Source organism: Adiantum capillus-veneris, chromosome 24 (genome assembly GCF_014529385.1).
Source record: "Adiantum capillus-veneris isolate H3 chromosome 24, ASM1452938v2, whole genome shotgun sequence".
NCBI classification, from domain to species: domain Eukaryota; kingdom Viridiplantae; phylum Streptophyta; class Polypodiopsida; order Polypodiales; family Pteridaceae; genus Adiantum; species Adiantum capillus-veneris.
The window spans coordinates 93,595,227-93,615,316 of NC_140954.1; positions in this window are offsets into that span (position 1 = coordinate 93,595,227).

Sequence of the window (20,090 nt, forward strand, 5' to 3'; positions counted from 1 at the left end):
ACCCATTCGTGCCACGTTTCTTGTCCACGTCACCCTCCCGTCCGAGTTTACCTCCCGGTGCCAACGTTTACCAAAACCCGTCCAAGTTTACTTTTTTTTGCCACGTGTAGCGCCCCGATGCCATCAATCACCGCGCCCCACTTTCGCGCCCTTGATCCCACCGCCTGGGCTTCCTTAAAGCTCCCGTGTCCCTTAGTGCTGAGGGTAGCCGACTGCATAGCTCTCTCTCTCTCTCTCTCTCACACACACACACACACACACACACACACACACACACACACACACACACACACACACACACACACACACACACACACACACACACACACGCTTGCATGCAAAAGCACACGGACAATGCGTTGCGTTTTCTCTCTCTCTCTCTCTCTCACACACACACACACACACACACACACACACACACACACACACACACACACACACACACACACACACACACACACACACACACACACACACACACACACACACACACACACACACACACACACACACACACAAGACGGGGTAGGGAATGGTCCCATTCCCTGTAATGCTTGTGACCCCTTGGCGACCGACAGAGGCAGGGAGCCATGGGGGAGCAAGCATTGCACGGAATGGTCACCACGGGACCATTCCCAGCCGTCAAGGTCGGGGGGCCATGCGTGGAAGAACCTGCAGCAAACACGTTAGCAATGGAAAACGTGCCAAGCTAAGTGGCGGTAGTGTTGTTTGACATGCAAGGACAGTCGCTAGACATTCCAGATTCCGAGAGCTGAGGTGGCAGGTTGTGAGCATCTGAGGCTGCAAAAGTTATGCCGGCTTAGGTGTCAGAAGCTCATGCTTTCCTTGCGTTGACATGCTTGCTCCTCATTGGATGCCTGGGAGTACCGGATTCCGGGTGCTGACCTGTCGTACATCTAACGATGCAAGTGTGGATTCTGCTGTAGAATGTGTAGCAGATTGACGGTTGGGAGGGGCTGCCCCACGACCCCCGACCTTGATGACACTGGTAGGGTTCTCTCTCTCAGCGCAGGGACTTGCAATCCACCTCAGTGAGCACACCTCCTGATCGCCGCCGGCCTTGCTTCATCATCATCGCCCTTGTCATCGGGTTCCACACTCTGTATGTGCTGAAGGTGAGGCTCGAGGAGGATCTGTTGGTGAAATTAGTAGTGGGCGAGGCGGATTGCGCGGCTGGCAACCGCAACATCCATGGCGACCTTGTCCTTGGAGTCAGATCTCGCAACTCGCTCATGAGTCTTGAGTCTTGTATTGAGATAATAGCATCCCCCCCCTCTCTTTCTCTCTCTCTAAGTGTCTATGTGCACTCGACTGTCCACGTTTCACTTTGCACAAGGCCAGGGCACACTGGCCTGGATTTTGAAAGCTGCCGGATGATGCTTGTGCCAACACGTGGCCGGGGGAGGGGCCAAAATCCCTTCCCCCGTTATATAGATATTGAGGAGATTAATTGATCTATTGGCAAGTTTTTTCCATGTGTATAATTTTTCCTTAAGGAAGGTACACAGTCCATAGATGAGTGGCACATTTGGAGTTAGGGTTGGATAGGGTTGTACACATCGTGTCAAGGCTAGTTGGAAGCAATAGAGGTAGCCCAAGGTAGAGACAAATCTATCGAAAAGGATGGGCAATTCAAGAGTTGGGCCACATGCTCATTAGGTGCAACTGACGAACAAGAGGGGCCAGGGGTCGCTTATGCAAGGTTTCTCTAGCTGGCTCATGGCATTGGGGGAAAGAATTTGTGCAGTATGGATCTTGGCAAGTGGGCGGTGACTTGCGAGATAGACCTTCCACAGTTAGATTTGCTCATTAGGAAGAGAATGGAGTCTAAGAAGGCCTCCTTATTTTCCATGAGATTATGGAGGTGATTAACATTTTGATGAATAGGTGCATGCCATGTGTGCAAGAATGGTAGGTGTGTAAGAGAGGCAGGTGTGTGCAAGAATGGCAGGTGTGTAAGAGAGGTGTAAGAGTGGTCAAAGAATGCACTTTCCACCCCAAAAAAGGGGGTGGACAACATTATGATTTTTGGCATGTAAGGGTGCATGTCATACTAGCCAAACACCGGGCATAGTCCATCTAACTTTAACCTTATTATTTAATATATAAAGCAATAAAGAGGAGTGGTGTATTATCCACTATAGCTCCACCCACACAGAACGTATAGTCTCCTGCACACACACTCTTGCACCTCCGTTCGCATGCATCCATCCGCTCCGCCTCACAAGTGGTATCAAAGCATGGCGGCTCTCTCGGGTCCGATGATGACATGTTTTTTTAGAGTTCACTAATGCTGAAGAGAAAGGTAGACAGTGGGAGTGACAAAGAAAGAAAGGGGAGAGGGGACCGTTTTATAGGCAAAAGGGGAGGGAGGTTGGTCAAAAGGAAGGGGGGAGGGGGGGGGGGGGGGCACCATGTGGGTACATGCGGATGCGCCCGTGTGGTCGCCCACAGTCCATGCAAGCACCCCTGTGGCCCCTCATGGGACCCCGTCTCCGCATGGACATGGGTCCCACGGGGGGCCACTAGAGGTGGGAGGAGGTAGCTCCCATGGGGGAGGGGGATGAGAGAGAGGGAGGGGGGGCCAGCTCCCACGGGGAAGGGGGTGGGATGTGAGAGAGAGAGAGAGAGAGAGAGAGAGAGAGAGAGAGAGAGAGAGAGAGAGAGAGAGAGAGAGAGAGAGAGAGAGAGAGAGAGAGAGAGAGAGAGAGAGAGAGCTGGCTCCCATGGGGCTTGGGTGATCACACTCACCAATTGATGAATTGGGTGACCATGGCATGCCATGTTTTACGATCCAAGGTTTGTTGTTTTAGGAACATATTTCTCAAGTTTGGCATATATATATATTGAAAAACTCACAATTGTGAGTGATTGTATTGTAAAGTCACCAATAGATATACAAATGAGCATCAAGCTTAAGCTGAGCCTTAAGGGACAGAGCAAGCACAGAACAGGATCAACGATTCTGTTGGCAGGTTTTGAAAAAACTAAATGGCTGGGTCTCTGTGAGAAATGGGCTTTGATGGACTTATGGGAGGTGGGTCCTTGGAACAACATGCCGGGCTTCACGTACACAAACCTATAGCATGTTCGCACAACTTTCTGCCTTGATAAGTGCTACTGCTCTCACCAGCTTGATTGGATCCCGTCGCTTCTTGAAATGAAGGTGGTACAAACAAAGAGCATGTCGGAGCATATTCCGTTACACTTTGAACTCAAGAAAGTCAACGAGGTGGGTCAGCCCCCCAAGGGCAGTAAGAAGCTACTTGTTACTAGGGCACACCTATTCAAGGACCCTCTATTTAAGAGTCTTGCCAAGAAAGCTTTGAGCAAACTCAACAAAGATGTTAATCTTGAAAAGCCTAAAGCTTGGGACATCTTTTCTTGAAGTATCCAAAAAGAGATCAAAAGCTCAGGCCCATGGATGAAAAAGGCTTGGGAAGAGCATTGATAGTAGCTTGAAGAAGAGGTTGCTAATCTGACTTCCAAAAAAGCTTCTGGACTAGCCTCCAAAGAAGAACACAAAAGGTGGCTAGTCAACCTGACTGAGTAGTAGCTCGAGGAGGTCAAGAGGGCGAGACTGATATCTCGAGAGACATTCCTCTAGCCAAAGGCCACTAATCAAGCACATCTTTTATGATCCCTGAAAATCAAGAAATTTGGCGGCTCCGTGCACGCGCTCACATATGAGAATGGGAACGCTACACAGGACCAAGACAAAATGGCTAGGTTGATGCTTGATCACCTTAGCCAAATCATTGGCCAACCAGAGACTCCAACCGGAGACTCTCTCTCAAGAGGTGGGTGAAGCCTGAGCGACCTTGCTTGAGAGTGTTGATAGGAAAGTCTCCCAAACTGAAACCAATTAGCTTGAGATGGCCTTCTTTGAAGATGAATGCTCACTTGCATTGCAAGCTCTTGGCAAGGAGAAATCCCTTGGTTGGGATGGCCTAACCATTGAGATCTTCAGGGAGTTCTGGGAGGACCTCAAGTTCCCGGTCATGTGTATGGATAACCAGGATTTGGTCAAGAGGCCCTTGGATTTCAATGTGAAAAGAGGCCTTATCAAGCTTATCCCAAAATAGGTTTGCTGTTTGCAGCTTAAGCACTCACATCCCATAACTATAATGTCAATGGCATACAAAATCATTGCCAAGGCAACCACTCTTAGAATGGCACCCCTCGTCATCTTCCCTCATCAGCACACGCTTATCAAATGAAGGTCAATTTATGACAACATATTGACAGCAATGGTCGGCATTGAGTACACAACCTTCACAAAAAAAGGAGTTCATTCTGATGTAGCTAGATCTAGACAAGTCTTATGATAGGATTGTATGGTCCTTCATTGAAGATGTCATGAAATTATTGGGCTTTGGGCCATGCCTCTGTCAGCTTATACACACTCTGAGTGTGGGTTCTTTAATGATAGAATTGTGCGCTATTTTGAAGCCAAAAGATTGATCAAGCAAGGGTGCCCCTTGACCCGACTTCTCTTTGCTATTGATCGCATCCTCTATTAACGATGTTGAAGCTGCTACTGAGCGGGGGGAAATACAAGGGCTAAATCTACTCGGTAACAACTAGCTCCTGGCCAAGATGTTTGCGAACGAGTCCCTCCTCTTCTTGAAAGCCTACCCTCAGGTGCTCAAGAAGGCCCTTGAGATTTTGCAGACATTTGTCGTGGCTTCTCGATCAAAGTGTAGTATTGAGAAGTCGGCGTTGATCTCACTGGTGACAGAAAACGACTCATTTGACCCATCGATATGGTCATGGAAGATTGTGTCTAAAGGTAGGGTCTTTAAGCATCTGGGTCCCCCTTAGGGGTGGGCATTACTCACAAGCAGAGATTCCAGTGGGTCTTTGAGAATATTCAGAGGAAAATGAGATGGTGGGATTTTGTGTTGCTCCCCATCCAGAGTCGCATCAAAGTGATTAATTCTTTTATGAATTCTTATATTGCCTTCACCAACAACCCGCTCCTCAAAATAGCCAAATGTAACTAGATGGAGTTTTTAGAACCAGTTAAAAGATTCTAATGGAGAAACAACACTAAAACCTTGACTCTGTGGAAATGGGCGAAGTGGGAAGGTATCGCTCAATTGGTGGTCCAAGGTGGCCTTGGAATTCTCAACCCTGTTGTTCATGTTGAGGCCCTGTGTGCCAAGTTTGTGGTCTCAATCGTTAATCAATACCAATCCTGGGCTATCATGACCAATGATATGATTAACAAGGTGAAACTTTTTTCTGAAGGTGGTCAATGGAAAGGGATAAAGATGCATGACAAACTTTTAGACCCTAGGTGGACTAGCTTACGACTAAGTTGTATCACAAGAGAGTTGGTGAAAAAATGCAATAGAGCAACAGGGACATTGGAATGGGGTAAAGCTACAATATACTTCAAGGACTGCATCTCATACTGGTCCCCCTGGTTGTTTAAAGCTGTTGGGGCTATCTTGAACCCTTATTGGAGTGAAATTGCAAGAAAGATGAGCAATAAAGGATTTCAATGTTTGAGCCACTTCTGGGTTAGTAGTAGCAAGTGTTGGAAGTCGTCTGACCAGGTGGTGGCCCAGTTTCAACTCAATGGCATTGAGCAACTGCTTGTCAACACGGTTGTTGAAGGCCTGGACTGTGTTCTCATGTCGATCTGTGAATCTACTTTTGAGTGGAAATGTTGGAAATGGCCCATGAGTAGCCGATTCTCTAAATCCCATACCAAGGGAATTTACCAAATTTTTATCCATAAGGGTGATTAGTTTGCTCCTTTAAATAAGCAGTGAAAGAAGCAATGGTTGGAGGCTAGATGGGTAGAGGTCAAGAAGAACATATGGAATCCTTAATAGCCTCAATTTATGAAGATATTTTTGTGGAAGGTACTTTGGGAGGCCTTGCCAACAGGCATCAAGAAAACGTGTGGTATCGGACCTGACAGATGTTCATGGTGCACATTGGCTAGCAAAGACCTCATCCACCTTTTCATGGAATTCCCGGCTATTAGGGCTATTAGAGGTATGGCAGGAAAGATGTGCAAATGGATAGAAAGGACGTGGAAGATAGGGAATGTCAAAAAGTATTTGTGACTTGGTGGATTATAGTTTCAAAGTTTTGCACTTCTAATCTGTACTCAAATCTTTAGATACTGCTTCTTCAATAATATCTAGAAGGCTAGGAATTGTCATGTCTTTGATAACGACCTCTTTGTGGCTAGCTTATCAGAGATTGTACAAGAAAGCAAGGAGATAATATATGGGGTAAGTAAAAGGTATAGCTCGGATGACTAGCTTAGGGCAACCCTCGCCATCCAATCATGCCCTGCGCAATAGATAGATACTAGGTCCTTGTAACTAAGCTCGGTTGTAAGTTTGGCATATCTTAATAAACAAACAACAATATGTATACTAATATGAATGTCTTATGTTATAGCATGCAAGATTTCCTCACTATTGCAATTTGTGAGATGAAAGAGGAAGACATGGAAGCATAAATTCTTTTTTGGCAGTGCATAATGAAGTTATGGAGGGTCATGGATGTGAGAGAGCATATTTTCACGGATTCATGATGGATGAACCTCAAGCCAACTGGAATGTAGTTCGCTCCATGTTCAATGGTGGGAAATACATTTTTCTACAACATCAAGAGAAATCTTGTCTTTTTCATTGAAAACAAAGCATGGTGGTGCACACAACAATGTACATTGTCTCTTCATCTCAACAAACTCACAGAGACATGTGCAAAAAGTGGCATTTAGCCCCCTCTAGGGAGGCAGCTACTGCAGCAGAGTCTCGTCTCCTTTGACAATGGTGGCACAATGGAAATTCCATGGATAAATAACTTCAAGAACCAACTTGGCCAAGAGTAAGCATGGAAGCAAGCTTGCAGGAAAAGGGTTAAAAAAAAATCTCATTGTATGACGCATGTAGTTTAGATACGACAAATGAAATACTAAAAAGCACGAAGGCAGTTTCTTACTCTCAAGCTAAACATATTGGAAAGGGTTCTTTACTATAGAGACTCAAGGAAAGAGTTTCCTCTAGTCTAGCAAAAGTGATAAGAGTAGTAAATGAGGCTACATATGGAACACCCACAGGCTTTCACCTCGCTTGAAGGAGACAAAGAAACCATTAGGCAAAAGCGAGGGCCATCAATTGTGATTGATGTTGAGGATGAATTAACACATAGACTAGAGTACAATGCAAAAAAACATGACCGCACAACACACGGAAGGCCAAGGAAGATCATTTTCATGGAAGATTTAGGGGTAGTACATGGGAGTGAGAATTCCAAAAGTTTTGTGTTTTGGAACGAAAGGTCGATGAAGCTATGCGCGCAATCAAAAGAACCCCTCTCGGCAGTTGTGTAACATGTAGTGGCACCCTTAGCAGTGGAAAAAGATGTGGAAAAAATATAGTGGCACGTAGTAAAGGGACTCTTGGACCATCCTTTGAGGGGTATAGAAAACATCCAAATGGGCTACTCAAATAGTGGTTTCGGTTTTGTCCCAGACATGTTATTCATCGCTATGTGGTGGATCATAACATAAAACCAAGGCTAGCTCCTCCTCCAACAATTTGGCCAATTGATCTAGGAACAAATCTCACCGATGAAGAAGTTGAGATATTGCTTGAAGGAGGATTTCAAGTGGAGACAGTTGGAAAAGATCAAGAGAGTGCAACAACAATGAAAACTCCTCCTAGGAGTGGAGGTGATTCCTCTTTTGCTTTCACAAAAGTAGGTAGCAAGTAGTGGTTCAATACTAAGAAATGGCATAAGAGTCAAATTTTAGACTTCCATTTTAGAGGAGGCAACTAAGATAATAGGTTTGGCTCTTTGTTTAAAGGCTAAGGTGATTGAAGAGAAATTTATTTTAGACAAAGCACATGAAGTGTTCAAGGTTGAGCATCACACAATAGATGTACATGTGGGGGTGTATGAGGTGCACATCAAGGATGATCTCTACTGCACATGCCCAGATTTCACCGACAGGGAGGCCAAGAAAACATCAATTTGGCTTGCAAGCACTTGTACTTCATTTTCTTGAGAGTGCTTTGATTGAACCAAAATTAAAGCATGTTCATGCATCAACTTGTGCTAAGAAAAGTAGATTTCTACATTCTCTTAGCCGTGAACGCACATATCCAAACTTAGAGTAAAGCCCCATGATTGTATAATTTTATGACAAATTTTTTGCAATGTATTGAAGCTGGCAAAGTTGATATGGATTGGGTAGGTATCGAACCTTTGGAAAAGACGTTTTGGATTATCTTGGTTTATAAATAATTTTGTCTCTCTTTTGGTTAGCATTAATGTTGATGTAAATTGATTTAGGTGTATACTCTGCTTGTGTGTGACATAGATAGAGATAGAGAGAGAGAGAGAGAGAGAGAGCTTGTGCATTAGGGTATGAGGCTGTTGAGGTGTCACATCAGTAAGAAATTAATAAATATTAAATCAAGTCTACTTGAAAAAAATCTTTGTGTGTGTGTGTGTGTGTGTGTGTGTGTGTGTGTGTGTGTGTGTGTGTGTGTGAGAGAGAGAGAGAGAGAGAGAGAGAGAGAGAGAGAGAGAGAGAGAGAGAGAGAGAGAGGTAGATGGAGGATCAAGAGATAGAATAAAGTTCAGGAGAGAGAGGAAAAGAACCTTTTTGGAATCTACTCATCGGATTCCAAAAAAGCGCTCATTGAAAAATGCTCGCCAAAAAATAATTTTCCCGCAATCGAACGTCTGTAGCATAGTTGTTTGGAAGTAACATACTATCAATACTCAGGGAGAAGCAACTCAAATCGGGCATGGAGACTTTTTGAGGTGTCAACCTCAAGAAGTGAACCTATGGAATGGAGCTATCTATGGCACTTAAAAATCTATCACTCTCTACTCATGCAGTTTGCCTATGTCATGTCTCACTGCTCTAGGTTGTCATGTCATTTCGGCACTCGAACGTACTCAAAATGCAACGAAACTTTAAGAGGAGGTCTAAGAGACCTAGAGGCACTATCCTACCACATTTGGTTGCAATCTAGCAAGGTACCAAATTGACAATCCATCATGGTCAAGGTCTTGAAAACTACAAATTTTTTTTCCAGACACACCCTATGGTATAGGAACACTCTCTTATGGTCGAAATGTGAAAAAAAAGACCATTTATGCACTCAAAACAACAGATTTAGCTCGCATACATGCTATCGCAAACAACATCAAAATTGAAAATTATTTAGTTAACTTAAAGAGCAAGAGACAAGGAACACAATGCACTTGTTGAAATCAAAATCTAATTATTAGAGCTTGGGAAAATGGATTACAAAGAGCTTGAGAGTAGCCGCTCTCAATCATTTGCTTAGAAGCTTTGGATCTTTAGATAATGATACAAAAGGGTGTGTTCAAACTAAAAAAATTGAGCTTTATATTTCAAGGCTCAAAACTTAGAATCAGAAAGTACAACTCAAATTTTACACAGATATGGCTTAATAATCATTCGGCTCTATAATGAATGTTTCTCTTATTTACAAAGCTTTGTTTGAAAAATATTAGGAGTGCAAAAATGATGGCTTTGTGAAGAGGTGATGGACTAGGAGGGTGCCTGTTTGGTCCATCTGCTAACATTTCCCCCTTCCTAGCCATTGCACGTCCTTGTGCAAGCTTGGTCTCCAGGGTTGTCGTTAGCTCTGTGTGCAGCTTTGTCTTCAATAGTCGAAAGCTCTCTTTTCCAATGTCTTGGTGAACATTCTAAACTTCTTGGATCTCGTTACCATTGCTTGGATTGCTAGGTCCTTGAATGGGTTGTTGAGGATCGCGCTTTGATAAGCTATGTGTGAAGCCTGTAGATCTTTTGTCATAGGGTTTAATATGGTGGAATCCATCTCAAGGAACCTAGTTATAGATGCCTCTTCGAAGGTTTGCATATAATGCAAAGGAAAAAACATGATCCTAGCATACATCCCCATGATATTGCGGTTAGGAAATTATGTCTCCAGTGTACCTTTGAGTAACCCTTGTTGCCAAGGGTGCTCTGATGCTTCAATATCTTTGAAGGCTATGATACAAGTGATGATAATCTTGGCAATTTTAACCAGCATCTAGCAAGGGAGATCGATAACATTCCACATCTGTGTGATTAGTGCGTGTAAAGTATGCACCATATACAATTTTGTTGGCTTGTAGTTGCTGTTTGGATTTGTCAACACTAGATAGTTCATCACTAATGGTTGCCTGCTTTTACATGTGTCGTAACTCTCCCTAGATTGCGTTGTAATGATAGGGAAAAAATTTGGGTCAATCATGAGGTTTTGTGGTGCACTTCGATAGGGTGTTTCATCCTATGGTCGCTTTTTGAACCACCTCTTGAGCCATAGAGGCCGATTCTCTAGAATTGCAAGCACCTAATCTACCAATATTGGCACATCTTTGCAATGTCCCTTCTTGTTGGGTTCAAGTGTCGGTAGGAGATTTATTTTTCACAATAGTGCCTCTTGCTTCACTAGCGGCAATGGAATCATGTCGTGGCTTGAAATTCTTGATCACCTCATTAGGGCTTGATTATTAATAGAGTTGCAAATTCTAAGACCTTAAGACCTTAAGCTTGTATAGCATATACTCCTTGTGTGATGGGTCTAGAGTCTTAGCTATTCACTTTTTCATCTCCTCCCTGGAATCTGTGAGTTCCTTTGTGTCTATATAAAATCATGGATCCCACCCTCAATAGATGTACTTGGTAGATCTATTGGGGGAAGGTATGCCCTTATTGTTTTTACTTCTAGTGCGGGTGCCTGTTGAGCTGGCACTACTATCTTTGCTTGCACGGCACTGATTGTCAGGTCTTCTCTTTGAAGCTTCTATATATTCTTTTTAGCTTGTGTGTCAAGATCATCTTGTGCCTCAGCTAGCATTTCTTTCAATGTTTGTATCTCTTTGTCTTTTTGAGCTTGTATGGCCATATGGCCGGCTATCATAATTTGTAGAAATAAAAAAATAGCATGGCTGACAATAACCAAGAGAATAGAATGAACATTGATAACTTTGATTTTGTAGATGAAGGTGCTAATGATGATGTCCCCCATGTTTGTCAATTATCTTGTTACTAGGTTGCAACAAGCTATGGGCAACCCTGATTTGCAAGCCGAAGTTACTTAACAATTTCGCACTCATCAGATTACCCTTTCGCTCCAAGAGGAGAGAGAGCTTAGGAGGCCCTTGGAAGAGACCCCCAAAAGAAGACTCTCCCCCATATGAGAGGAGGAATCCAAAGAGCTAGAAGAGAGAGGCAATGTCATAAAAATCTAATAGCTAACCAGCCCAAATGATTTTCTCATATTAAACTGGGGCCCAAATGAGAGATGATATGTCAAAGAGCAAGGTTAGCTAATGGGGCTTAAAGCAAGGTTAGATTCATTAAAGACCTCCAAAGATTAGTGTTAAAAGTACTTTGACCTTAGGTAAGCTAGGGTTAAGATTGAGGTGTGAACCCAACCCAAGCTTGAGGTGCTTGTCGTGCTTGATGACTAAAGGTGCTTGAGGTGCTTGTTCTGCTTGCCAACTGGGGAGCTTGAGATACTTGTGGGAACATTACCCAAGATTGAGGTGCTTTGTCATGATTTTGGACTAAGGTGCTTGAGGTTAAGGTGTTCCACAAAGTCAACAACTATCCCTACATGGAGGGGGCGAGCTCTACAAGAGGGGGGTAGAGAGAGAACACACACACCGTCACACAAGGTAAGCTTGGTACAAAGAAATCATTTAGGACACTTGTCAAGCTCCTCTTCATGTTTCCCTCATGGTGTGCCTAAAGCCTATTGGTTGGCCTCCCAAGGGGTCCAATGATAAATTAGTTAATTTAATTATTTTTTTAGCATTTATCAAGTCCTCTCTCTCAAAGGAGAAAGGGGGACACTTGTCCCAAGGCTACCCTTGTTGCTTGATATTCGCCTTGCATGTGATTGGCTAGGCCTAGAGAGGTCCAATGATCTTCAAGCATGAGCTACAAGGGGGGGATCAACCAAAGCAAGCTAGGGGGTTTCTTGACGGGTATGCTCTCCCACACACACTCACACACACTCTCATTGTGTGAAGTGCAAAGTGCAAGAGTTCCATCTCCTTCTCCAAGCTAGTAGAGAAGTTGAGAACCTACACCAACACTCTTGGCTATGGAATGAAAATCCAACCAAGAGCCATGCTTCAATGCTTAAGCTTGCCATCTTCTCCATCTTCATTTCTATGCTATTATCTATGCTAGCAAGAAGAGTGATGCTAAGTGAGGAACTATTTCTTTCTCCTATGGAATGTTTCTTCTTTCTCTTCCCTACCCTCATTCCCCGCTAGCTCTCTCCACCTTCAAAGGTGTTTGAGGCCTTGGGACTGAGGCTTGGGATAGTCAATTATTTTTGCAAAGTTTATGTTATGCTCATGATGCATGAAGTTTCCCATCTTCATTGCATCACCTAGGTCACAAGGAACACAAAGATTTTATTGTATCAAGTCTCTCTTGATGGGAGAATCTATAATACAAATGCCTATTGGACGGGGTACCGCTGGCTCCACATAAATCCAGTCCTCAATTGTTGTCATGTTCTCTAAACTCTCTCTCTTGCAAAGGTATTGTCCATGCCAAGTTAACTAAGTACTATGTTTATGTTGCTACCACCAATTAAGTTCACCCTCTATGCTCTCAAAGTAATCTCACAAAAGTGATTTCTCTAAATTTTTTTGATTCCTCTACCCTCAAAGTTCATAGGCCATTTCCATTACATGGTAGATGTAAGTATTCTTGGGGTATCTTCTGTAGCTCAGCTGAAGTACCCACAACTACCTGGTCTTTAAGTTGTTCAAGCTCTTGTCAGATCTTCTTCTAGATTTTCAAATTTTGGCCCTGTCTCCAATGGCCCTTGCTCTCTAGGAGGGAGGATCTTAATTTTTTCAATCTTTGAAAGTTGATCTCTCAACTCCTCCACCTCCTTAATGAGCGTCTTGATGGTTTCATCTTTACTATTCCCTTCTTCTGTCATTGCTTTGCTCTTGCTATGAAACACTTATTCTAATGTTATTCTTGTTGTCTGTGAGACTTCAAGAGCCTTCTATAAATCTGCAATCTGCTTCTTGTAAGCATTTGTCTATTTAGTGCCAGTTGAAGGTATAAGCATGGAGTGTTCTATGAATGCCCCCAGTTATCGATTTTGATTAGCTATTTGGCCTTTAAGAACTTCAATAGACACCCTCTGCTTCTGGGACGGACCTGCATCTCCTTGGCACTCTGATGAGCTTGCTGATATAGTTTTTCTTTTGTTTCAAAGCCAGCTTGTTGCTTTGTGATATAACTTCATGTACTTGCCTAGCCATCTTAATCAAAGTGGCAATCATCCGTGGCTGATGCCACCTAGGTTTGTTTTGGGTGTAGTCAATTTTTGGTGACTCCCCTTACTGTATTGAGTCTAATGACACCTATTTTCAAGTGTTTGAGCCCCTTTTTGACCCTGTGTTATGAGCACGTATAGAGCTAGAAGAGAGCAAGAGGAGGTGCTCACAATGTACAAGAACTTGGATTTGATGATAAGCTTAATATTGATTACAAGACTTAATACTTTATCAAGAGAGCTAGATACAAGACTTGAATTACATGACTTGAGTACAAGACAATGCTTGATTGCAACGACATGACTTGAACATAAGAACTAGAAGAGGGATTTCCTCATAGGAGCGTCACAACTAGTGCTGGTAAGACTGAGGGGCTTGTGGCCCAAGACCTCTATTTATACTAGTGCTTGAGGAGGTTACTTTCTAGGTTCTTCTTGAGGAGTTTAGAATCTTCTAGAACCTTCTTAATCCTTCTAGTTCTTCTAGAACCTTCTAGATCCTTCTTCAACTTTCTAGAGCTTTCCAAAAACTTCAGATTCTTTCGGAATCTTCTCCAAGATTCTAGAAACTTCTTGATCCTTCTAGTTCTTCTAGAACCTTCTAGATACTTCTTCAACTTTCTAGAGCTTTTCGAAAACTTCTAGATTCTTCTCCAAGCTTCTAGAAACTTCTAGAATCTCCTTGATACTTTTAGAACCTTCTAGAATCTTCTAGATCCTTCTAGATTCTTTTCGATCCTTCTAGTGATGATGTAGGCGATGACACAGGCAATGATGCAGGCAGTGATTGACTCTTCAAGCATCCATGACATTACCCCCTCCTCTAACTACGAGTTTCACAAGGAGCGGTAGTGTTCCTTGATTGGGTCTTCCATGGATGTTGTTGATGGAACTCTTGGAATTTGAGAGATGCATGCTGAAAGATTGTGTGTTGATTCCCAGGTTCATTCACTAACATCATAGCCTTTCCAATGCACCAAGTACTATAACCTGTTGTGAGAAACTCAAGAATTGGACTTTCTCGACCTCATATTGGTCATGTCCTTGAACCTCAACCGGAGGAGGTGGTTGTAGGGCTCTTCCTGGGATCTTAGATGTGTGACACGGTTCTAGGACTGAGACATGAAAGATCAGATGGATTTTCATGGATGAGGGCAACTGGAGTCGATAATTGATTGGATTGACTTGATGGATAATTTTAAACGGGCCAAGCCTTCTATAATCAAGCTTTTGACAAGGACGAGATGAACGCAAATCACATCGAAGGAGCCACATGTTATCCCCTTATTTGTATTTTGGATGTTGCATGCGATGTAGATTTGCACTTTCCTTATACTTGGATTGATCTTCTTTGATATGAATTGTAAGTTCTTTGTGAATTGTAGATAACTATTGTGTAAGATGAATAGCAGTTGGATTCTTGACTTGATGGTGCCAATGGATATCCTGTTTGGGATGTTGACCATAATTAGCAAGAAATGGAGTGTGACGGATGGAGGCATGAAAACTGTTATTATAGAGAATTTTTCCATCGGTAGGAGCTCGACCCAATTGTCCTAGTGATAATTGATAGTACAACGGAGATACTGTTCCAAAACTTGATTTACTCTCTCTGTTTGTCCATCATTCTGTGGGTGATTGGCTGAGGAGAGGTTGATTTGTACTCCAAGTAGCTTAAATAAGCTTTTCCAAAATCTAGAGATGAATTCTAGGCCTTGATAAAAAACTATGTCATCCAGTTATCCATGATAACGATAGATATGTTATAGAAAGAGTTTGGCCGTACCTTCACCACTGATGGTTTTAGTGGCTGGAATGAAGTGTGCCATTTTTGTAAACGGATCCACGACTACTAAGATGGAGTCAAATCCTTGTGACAAGGGTAGCTCTACAATGAAATCCATGGAGATGGATGACCATGGTTTTCTTGGAATGGGCAAGGGGTGGAGTAACCCATGAGGACAATGAAAAGGGGCCTTTCATCTATTTCAAGTGTCACAAGTTCCTACATACTCCTTGACAACCTTCCACATTTGAGGCCACCAAACTCGGGAGAGAAGCTCAATTGTCTTATTAACCCAAAATGCCCTACTAATGGAAGATCATGCCGTTGTTGAAGTACCTCCAAGCGTATTGGTCTTGGCGGAATATAGAGAAGACCCTTATAGTGAATTAGTCCATCAATTCTTGAAAGTCCTCATTAACCCCTTGTCCTTGTAGTTGTTGTCTAAATATTCTGAGCAAGTGGATCTTTGGCAATTTGCGTCTTCACCTTAGAAAGAAAAGTAGAATCTTCAGGAGCTTGGCTCATGATGTTTAGCTTAAGCTGCTCAGGTTTCAAAATCACTGACTCTTGTTGATCAAATGTTGCATTGCCTTCTCTAGGTGCAAGGTAGGATCTTCTTGATAAGGCATTTGGCTTACCTTGTTGACGGCTAGGCCTATAAGAGATAAGAAAATCACACCTTGATAGGATACCACTTCACCTGGCTTGGCGAGGATTCAAGATGCGGGATGCCATGAAGTATTCCAAATTCTTGTGATCTATATAGACAGTGACCTTATGAGGAGCTCCTTCAAGTAGGTGACGCCAAGTGTTGAAGGAGTCGATGATTGCTAAGAGCTCTTTGTCATCAATTTCATAATTGATTTCTGCAGCTGAGAACTTGCGGGAATGAAAAGTCATTAGATGTACTCGACCATCCTCTCTTACTTAGGATAGAATAGCACCAAGGGAAAAATCTCAAGCGTCTGTTTCTAGGATAAAAGGCTTTGTAGGATTTGCGTGAATTAGAATGGGTGCGGTTGTGAAAGCTTGCTTGAGAGTCTGAAAAGCTTTCGTAGCCTCTGAGTCCCAAACAAACTTATTATGGCATGTCAATCTTGTGAGTGCTGTAACCACCTTGGAGTACTCTTGTATAAAGATATGATAGAAATTACAAATCCGAGGAAACATTGAACATCGCTTACTGAGGTCGGTGTCTCCCAATCAAGGATGGTTTGAACCTTCTTTGGATCCTTGGAGATTCCCTTTTCAGAGATAACATAACCAAGAAATTCCACCTTAGATTGATGAAAAGAGCACTTCTTCAGCTTTGCATATAACCTTGATGCACGAAGATTTTCAAGCACTAATCGTACATGGTGCTCATGCTCTTCTTGATCCTTGGAAAATATCAAGATATCATCCAAGTGCATTACCACAAAATAATCCAAATAATCCCAAAAGATTTCGTTCATTAAATGTTGAAAAACTGATGGGGCATTTGTGAGACCAAATGGCATGATGGTATATTCAAAGTGGCCATACCCTTGATGGTGATCTTGTTCAGGCCCCTATAATTCACGCACATCCGGAGAGTTCTATCCTTCTTTTTTACAAAGAGTCTTCGAGCTCCTGCTGGGGACTTTGAATGCCGTATGAACACCTTAGCAAGATTCTCATCAATATTTTTTCATAATTCTATCATTTCATCTTGTGATAGCTTGTATATGGGTCGAAAGGGGGTTGCGTTCCCTCTTGAAGCTCTATAGCACAATCATAGGTTCGATGCTCTGGTAAGAGGTCTACATTCTTCTTCTCAAAAACATTGTTGCAATCTTGACATTGACGTGGCAATGCCTCCATGATTTTTTGTTGTCGATGTGTCGGTTGGTGTTGCAAATATTGGGAAAGTTGGATACTTTTTGGTTGCACGCATGAAGACCTTGGCTCCAAGATATATAGGCATATTATGCCTTCCCTTCTTCCTTTGGACTTTTTGTGGTTCAATTCTCTCAGCCCTCCAATTGATGTTAAGATTAAGCCACGGTAGTCCAATAACAATTGGACTGCTTGGGCTTTGTATAATATTTAATGCTATTCTTGAAACATGCTCCTTCAATGTTACTTCTATGGGGCGAGTGTCATACCTGACATCCCCTAAAGCAAGGGGATGACCATCAATGACTTCTACAATTACTGGATTAGACTTCTTCACAAGTGGTATGCCTTGTTCTTTTGCAAATTCTTTGTCCATGAAGCACACCGTTGCGCCTAAATCTAGTAATGCTTGACAATCCATGTGCCTACCCGGCATATGGATCTTGACTGGTAGCATAAAGCTTGAAGTGGAATCAATGGGAAGAAAGAGACCTTCTTTTTCTTGTCTTTTGTCCAACCAGTCCGTCTTGATTGAGGTTGGAAGTCCATGTTTTTTGAACACGTTGAGGCCATTGCACCATGAATCTTCATCCTTCTCTTCCTTGGACAGTGTTGAATAGTGTGCCCCTGCTCTTCACAATACATACATAAGCCATTAGTGCGTCACCTTTGCTTCTCCTAGGGTGAGAGAGGTTGAAACTGTGCTGAATCAATTTGCATGGGCTCAATGCTTGATTCATGGCCCTGTTGAGGTGTGTAGCCATTTTGTGCCACTTCCGTTTGGGATCGCAATGGTGCCCTGAGACGCCTCTCTTGTCGTCTTTCAAATAGTTGATTATCGCATTCTATGCTTGAGAGATGAACACGCTTAGTGTGTGAACCTTTGGCATAGTCAATAAAAGATCTTTTATGTCATCCTTTAATCCCCACTGAAATTGGCTAATGAAATATTTCTCATGCCAAGTTAAATCACAAGTGAGCACTTGAAATTCGGATGCATAGATGGATGCAGGTCTTGATCCTTGGCGAAGATTTCTAAGTTTGGTTTTAGCAACCCTTGCTCTATTAGTATCCCCAAAGGTTGCAGAGAACTCCCGCACAAAAGCTTCAAAGTCATGAAGGACAGGAGATTCTATTTCAAGTAAGGGAGAAAACCAAGAGAGAGCCGTACCCAAGAGGAGGGTCCCAATAAGGCCTACTTAAGAGGAATCATTTGGATAACGCTCTCATTGCATTTGAGTGAAGAGACACACTTGTTGGAGAAAACCTCTAAACTTTGATCTAGTCCCATAAAATTTTTCAGGCATGCTGACCTTCGGCTCCTTCTTATGTTTTTTAGAATAGCTAGATCTTGCAGCTTGTGCTTGATGTGTGCTTGTCTCTTGAAGCTTTTGAATTTGACGTTGAATATCTTGCAACACCGGTCCCAATATTAGGGGTTGCCTTGCTTGAAGTTGAGCGTTATTCTCACGAAGTTCTTGTAATTGAGCTTGGATGCTTTGTAATGCGTTGATGACACCTTCCATCGCCGGCCCCATGATGGCTTGAGAAGATTAAGAGATGGTAGTCTTGCCAAACTATTATGAGCACGTATAGAGCTAGAAGAGAGTAAGAGGAGGTGCTCACAATGTACAAGAACTTGGACTTGATGATAAGCTTAATATTGATTACAAGACTTAATGCTTTATTAAGAGAGATAGATACAAGACTTCATTACAAGACTTAATACTTTATTAAGAGAGCTAGATACAAGACTTCAATTACATGACTTAATACTTTATTAAGAGAGCTAGATACAAGACTTGAAGACTTGAGTACAAGACAAGGCTTGATTGCAACAACGAGACTTGAACATAAGAACTGAAATCCCCGTGAAGAAATGTTGTCTTCACATCCATTTGGACCAATTCCATGTCCTCAATGGCTACTAAACAAAGCACCATGGCATAGTGTAGTCATCTTGACTATTGGAGAAAAAATCTCATCGAATAAAATACCTTTCTTCTGCTTGAAGCCTTTAGCAACCAATCTAGCCTTATATTAGTCTGAGGACCTTCTATCGCGTACTTCTTCTTGTACAACCATTTGTAAGGCAATGCCTATTAACCCTCTGGTAACTTTGTCAATTCCCAAGTTTCATTGGTAAAATTGAGTTATACTCAGATTGCATAGCTCGCTCCCACTTCACGCTATCTTCCATTTGAATAGCTTCTTTGTGACAAGTGGCTCATCACAGTTAGTGCTAACACATAGTCTAATCCTGGCTCAAACCGCTCAAGGGCACAAGATACATGCATAGATCACCTCAATGTTTGATTGCTGTATTCCGCTCTCTATAGAGTACTACTAGTGGTGGTAGGAACATCACCAGTAGACTGAGTTTATTTTCCCAATTTGTGGAGGCTACATCCTCAAATATGATTTTTTGATATTCGGCCTCTTTAACATGCCATCTATGTATCTTAGACTCATTGAATATCACTTGTGAGCTGCAAATAACCTTTCTGGATTTTGGGTGCCAGAGATGATATCCCATCTCTCCATCTGCACCATAACCAATGAAGATGCACTTGTGTGACTTGGGATCTAACTTCTTGCAAAGTTCTTTGGGAATGTGTGAGAATGCTTCACACCCAAATACACGTAATCTATCATAAGCGGGCTTCTTGCCAGTCCACATCTCTTGTTGAATATTCAAATTTAACGGAGTACTAGGCGATCTATTTATGATGTGTTCAGATGTCATAACAGTCTCTCCCCAAAAGTTAGGAGGTAAAATCACCATAGAATACATGGTTGTGACTCTTTCTTGTTTTGTGCGATTCATATGCTTAGCAATGCCATTGTGAGTAAGTGTTTATGGCATAGTAAACTATCACCAAATCCCTCGTTTGCTACTAAAATTCTTGAACTTTGTGGAGTACCATTGTCAGTTCAAAAAGCTTTTAGTTTTCTACCAAAGTGGTTCTCAAACATGGCTAAGAATTTTTGGAATGTAGCAAACACCCACACCTTTGAGTAGAGTCATCTATAAATGTTAGGAAATAGTGCTCTCCCTAGAGATTTGTGTGGCATAGGCACATATA